The sequence below is a fragment of the Nematolebias whitei genome, chromosome 22 (assembly GCF_014905685.2).
Source record: "Nematolebias whitei isolate Nwh7 chromosome 22, NemWhi1, whole genome shotgun sequence".
Lineage (NCBI taxonomy): Eukaryota > Metazoa > Chordata > Actinopteri > Cyprinodontiformes > Rivulidae > Nematolebias > Nematolebias whitei.
Genome location: NC_056519.1, coordinates 1,745,715 through 1,751,638, shown reverse-complemented (window position 1 = coordinate 1,751,638; position 5,924 = coordinate 1,745,715). Strand labels below are relative to the sequence as shown.

The window sequence follows — 5,924 nt, the reverse complement described above, 5'->3', positions numbered from 1 at the left end:
CTGACGGGAAGCGCTCGACTCCTGACAGGAAGCGCTCGACTCCTGACAGGAAGCGCTCGACTCCTGACAGGAAGCGCTCGACTCCTGACAGGAAGTGCAGGAACAGTATGAAGCTGTTCTGAGGTCAGTAGATGTTGAGGACGAGGTCCAGTCGGTCTCGGGGAGGTCGTCTTCCTGTAGCTCCTTGGACGTCTTTTTGTCCTCAGACCTTCACAGTAAAAGCACTGTAAATCATAGGTTTTATTTTGAAAGGACAGGTTTTGGAAACGCTTCTCGTTCAGCCTCGTTCTTCCTCCCACTCAGCGTCCTCGTCTCCTCCGTCCAGCTGACGGACAGCACGAGTCTCTGAGCGGAGCGCCGAGACGACAGGAGACTCTCAGCTCGTAACATTCCAGCAGCACAGGTCAGGGTTCAGATCTGGGCCGGGTCAGAGACCAAGACTGAACGTAAACGTGTCACAGTCTTTGTTTTAGATAAAACAATAGTTTTTAAAGAACGTACTGAAGGAACGACGGGCGTTATGTAACCCTGTGATGTAACGTAAATATTCCACATGGCAGGAGTTATTTTTAGATCGTCTTGTTCCGGTTACGGGTTATTGGATGAGGTTGAACCGCAGCTTTAACAGGAACCCTGCAGGTCAAAACTAATTTACCACATGGTGAGAAACAGCTGAAACTGCATCAGCTGAAGCAGCTGTAAACACTGACTCTGACTGTAAATATAAAAAACTCCAGACCCGACGCTGCTCCGACTCCGAGTCTCCACCATGTTTCCCCACAACCTGCAGGTGCTTCAGACAGGAAGTGAGGTCACAAGCGCGTACGGACGGGAAGATTCCCCGCGCATGTCTGATTGAACCCTCGGCGTGGCGCGCCGACGGTGACCCGCTTCACCTCCGTCTGTCAGAGGAGCGAGCGCTCGGCGTGCAGCTCCACGCCCGACCCGACGAGCAGGAAGCAGTTCCAGATAAATGTCCTCCACCTGGTCTTCCTGCTTCTATACATTCAGAACACGAGGTCCGGTTGAAGAAACTGGACCACACCTGGACTTCTCCAGCTGTGGAGGGTGGGCGTGTGAGCAGGTGATTTCCTGTAGCTGCTTTGGGTTTGGCTCAGGTGGGTCCTAGGAACCAAGGCTGGACCACCAGCCTCTTGCTGGAGGGGCCCGTCTTCCTTCATCCAGACAAGCTGCTTCCTGTTGACCCGGGCTCTTGTCTGAATCCACGGGTCTGGACCCGAAACAGGACGAGTGTTCCCTTTGGGTAGGGTTGAGCCCCCTGCAGGATGGAGACCCGACTGGTGCCTCATCTGCAGTAATGAGGCAGCCATGTTGGGTGTTTCCAGTTTGTGCAGCATCAGCCGAACGTCTGCCCGGCCCGTCGGCGTGTTTGGCTCGTGGAGCGTGTTGTGACGGCAGCAGGTGAGCAGTAGCTGTGAAATGATTCGGCTGTAGCCGTCGGCTTCCATCAGAGACGGCCGGCCTCGTCTTTCAGGCTGCAGATGCTGCTTTTAACTCCCGCTTCCTGCACGCTTCAAACCCAAACGAGGCGTTCAAGGTAGTACGAAATGTTTCAAAGCTGTTGTTGTGTCTGTCGGCTGAATGAAGCCGTTTTAGCTGCTGTCGGTAATCGCTGCTGAGCAGAGCGCCGAAGTTCTCCAGCTCCACCGCTGCCGCCGGATAACTCCTTTAATCTCTTATTCATCCTCCCAACTAAAGATCATCCTGATGAAACTGAGCGCTGCGGTTCGGAGGGTTCGAGCGGAGAGCGAAGGTGTGATGGCTGACGAGCCTTTACGGCGCCCCGACGCAGCAGGAAGCAAAAATGGACGACGCTGTCGTGCTTTTAACTCTTCAGATTTAATTTGGACAGGATTAACGAGCTAACGACCAATCCAAGTGGATCCTTGTGGTCTTAAAACAACTCCGCTCTCACGGCGGGTCATGTGATGCATCTTTTATAAACCAGCTAGCCTGCTGCTTCCTGTTTCTGTCGGGGCACCCCGTCCATAAACCTCTCTGGACCGGACGTACCACCGGCTCCCAGGAGACGGGTTCAACTGAGACTAAATGCTTGTCGCCCGCAGGTTCTGACGTACATTTGGGCGAGTTTTCCTCTAAATGTGGGCGTGGCGCAGAGAGACCAGGTTCAGGGTTTCTCTGGGAAGGATTCATTGATCAGGTGCAAAATCCAAAATGGCTCCCGTGAAAGAAATCTGTCCAATCTGGGCCTCAGAGGTCCGAAGCTTCAGAACTTTCTCAGGTTTAAACCACGGCTCAAACGATCTGTGAACATTGACGACGCAGCTGCACGGACTGATCGTTTATCTAAAGAGGCGAACGGCGGCCATTTTTCTGCTGCATGTTAACAACTTTAGCTAGTTTAGAAGGAACCAGCAGCCGTTTAAATATTTTACTTTCACAAAATCCGTTCCATTTTTTGAGTCAAGTTTTCTTTGTGTTGACTTTTAGAAACAGAACTTTCAGAATGAGCACCAAAACTTTTCATATTTATGTCCTGCAGTCAAGAAGTGAGAGGAGGGCGATTATGTTTTTTGCTCGTGTGTGTGTCTGTTAGCAAAATATGCCACGCAATGGTGGATGGACCTTCAGATGCAAGATGGCCGCCACAGCCAACTCGCTGTAGGAAATGAATGGGCTGACTTGGTGAGATTTACAGTTATTGAGCTAAAATGTGACGTGGTGGTCGCTGAGAGTCCTCCTCAACAGGCGAAGTGATGGAGCAACTTCAGCTGTTTGTGGATTCGCTCAGAACTTGACTGAAGGTCCAAATAAAGGTTTACAAGGAATAAAAGTACAAGAGTAAAAACTGGATTGTTTATGATTAAATCTGAAGTTAGTTTGTCCGGAACAGAAATAATCTGATGTTCAGAGTTTACGCTAATCTCTTTGTTCCAACTTGTTGAGGAGCTTCGGCTGCTTTTCTTCTGTTGATTTTCTACCCTCAGACGAGCCATGCTCAGTGTTCCCCTCAGTTCAGGACGACTGTTAATCCTTTCCAAACTGGAGCGTAAATTAACATTTCAGCTCAGGAGGGTGGTGCTGACGTGTCTGAAGTCGGACGTTTAGCAGGAAAAGGTGTTTTAGCTGCTCGGGTCTCAAACGTGCAGCATTAGAGCTTCACTCCATCGTCTTCAGGCCCGTGTTTGTGTCGCTGCTGCTTTGATTAAAGGGATTTTCTGAGCTTAGACTCCCCACAAACCAGGAGGAATTATCTGCATTAAAGCAGCGACGCTGAAGATCTGTGGACCAGATCAGATCTGAGGAGGACGGTGGGATTAGACGCTCGGAGGCGTCGACCTGACAGCTCATCACAGCTTAACGAGGCCTGATCCCAGAAACACCGGCCTTATCCCTCCATCTCCTGAAGATCTGATCCAGGAACTGATCCAGGACGCTGCCACGCTGAGAAGGAGACGCACACGTTGGTCCCAACGAACAGAGGAGGACTGAGGTTTAAAGATTAGTGACGCTCCGAGAGTCTGACACCTTCAAACCCAGTCCTGTAGATCATCGTGGTCCACGTGTGGATAAGCAGCTCTCATTAACGGTGAATGCAGGAACCAAGAGACAAAGACTTCCTGGTCAGCAGCAGCTTTAGATCCACAGATTTCATCTTTGAGGAGCCTTCAGTCCATCTCTGCTGCTTCATCTGTGGAGTCACATGATGAGGGTCAGGTCAGCTGACATCCTGGATTTCCTGTCTACATTCTGCGTCTGCACCCAGGATGTCCAGTCTGTCCTCCCTCAATTATTCTTATTTAACTTTATTTATCCAGGTAGTCTCGTTGAGTCACGAGGACTCATGTTCAAGAGAGACCTGTTTGGGAGCAGGTGGTGGGGGTTAAGGGCCTTGCTCAAGGGCCCAGAGTGGGGCCAATGAGGGTGGAGGCAGGTGTGGGTGCTTCACATTTGATTTTGTTGGTCCGGGGAGTCGAACCGGTGACCTTCCGATCGCAGGCCCCCTTCTCTAACCTCTGCACCACCCCTCCCTGAACTTTAAAACCCAAACAGGAAACACATGAAACTTCATCTCGATCAGGAGCCGTGAGCTCGGACTGTTAGCTGCAGAACATCGAACCACAGAAGTCCGTGTAGGTTCTGGCCTCTGTCCTTCAGAGTGTCTCTGCTGGAGACAGACTGAGATGGTCTCCTCTGAGGTCAAAGGTCACACACCCAAACTCCCATTGACCACTGGCTACTAGATCAGTTTTGTCTTCTTAATGCTCGGCTAATTTTAGCTTTTGTCTACTGTTTTGCTAATGCTAGTTTTTAGTTAAGGTTTTGCTAACGTTAGCATGGTGGTCTTCATGGTGGTGGATCGGACCGGGCCAAGGTCTTCTGAGCACTGCTGAGGCTGTGAAGGTTTTTCTTTGACCCGTGCATCAAAAACTGTTTCCAGGTTTTATTTGGGAACAAACATTTGGAGCGAAAACAAACAAAAGTGTTGACCTTCATGGAGGACGACGATTGTTAGCAAAATATCTTGTGACCCACAGAATGTTTATCATCAGCCATGCCTGCAGTAGCAGCTGCTACAGCTCAGACTTTAGTGTTTAAATCTGGGATCCTGCTCTGGGAGTTGTTGTTGTTGTTGTTGATAAATTCACGTTTGTTTACAGTAAACAATAATTGTTATATTGTCAACTGAAAATAACACATTTAAGATTAAAGACGAGTTTACAGCCGCAGCCAGTGATCACATGTACGATAGTCATTACTGAACTGGTAAATAAGGATATAAAATAAATAAAACCAGTAAAGAGCGGCTGGTTAAATGCGCGTGGACTGGTGGAGGTGGACGTTCCTCCAGGCCGAGTTCTTCTGAGTGAAACGTTTTCATGAAACGCACGTTGAAGGCGGACAGACGTGCACATCATCTGTCTCTGGTCCTGCCCATCACTTCTGATCCGCTCGACATAACGGAACAAACCTTCACGCACATCTGCACCATCGTGCGCACTTTTCATCACCAGTCTCCAAGGTCACATATCAAGGTCAAAGGTTAAAGGAGGTCTTTGATTGTCGGGGCTGTAATGGTGTAGAACCGTAAGCGGTTCTAGTGTGCTGGTCCTGGTCCGGATGCAGAGTGGTCTCCTGCCGCAGGACTGAAGATAAAAACTAATATTTTAAATATAATTCCTCCGAGGCCTCTGGTGTTTATTGAACGAGTAGCGACTCGGTGTGAGCCTCTCTGGAGTCTCAGATCACTGGGCTCAGGTTTGCAGAGTCACGGCTGCGTTTCGGCTGTTTTAATCAGAACCAGCCGAAGCGTGTGAACCCTCCTCGCCTGTTTCTCCTCGTGGTTTGTGAGCAGGAGCCGCTCCTCTTTTGGCTGCAGCCAGAAGATGGCAGGGTTCAGTCTCATCTCTGGTTTTAAACAAACAGGCTGAGGAAGCTGGGGGGCCTCCTCTTCATCAGGGCTCTAGCTCGTCTGGGAGGGAAGAGGCCGAAGCTGAGCAGAGACCAGAACCTTCAGAGGGAGAAGAAAGTTCCGGCTTCAGCTCGTCAGTTAAACGAGCGGGCAAGTTGCCTGGTAACTGAACGGAGAGCGCAAACGTTGACTTGAAGAGACGACGGGGAACAAAGGCAGCAGGAGGAGTTCTGAGAACACGGGCCGCGGACAGAACCACGAGCAGCAGCCGAGTCTGTGGTTCTGAGACGACCCGCCAGCGTGGACCACGTTCAGATTTTAAATACAGCCGATAGAATAAATGTTCTCATAATCTAAACTAAAACAACCAGATTATGTTAATCTGATGATCAGAGAGAGAGGGTTCAACTGAGAACTGTCCCCTGGACAGGTAGGTCATGAAGGGACAGACAGGACAGGTAGGGACATGAAGGGACAGGTACGGACATGAATGAACAGACGGGACAGGTAGGGTCATGAAGGGACAGAC

At 50.1% G+C, this 5,924-nt stretch overlaps 1 protein-coding gene across 1 annotated transcript in view; it reads left to right on the top strand.

Annotated features, from left to right (window-relative positions):
• phf21b (PHD finger protein 21B) overlaps window positions 1-5,924 on the top strand; it is a 97,266-nt gene that overhangs the window by 58,180 nt on the left and 33,162 nt on the right. The gene's annotated exons all lie outside the window — the stretch shown is intronic.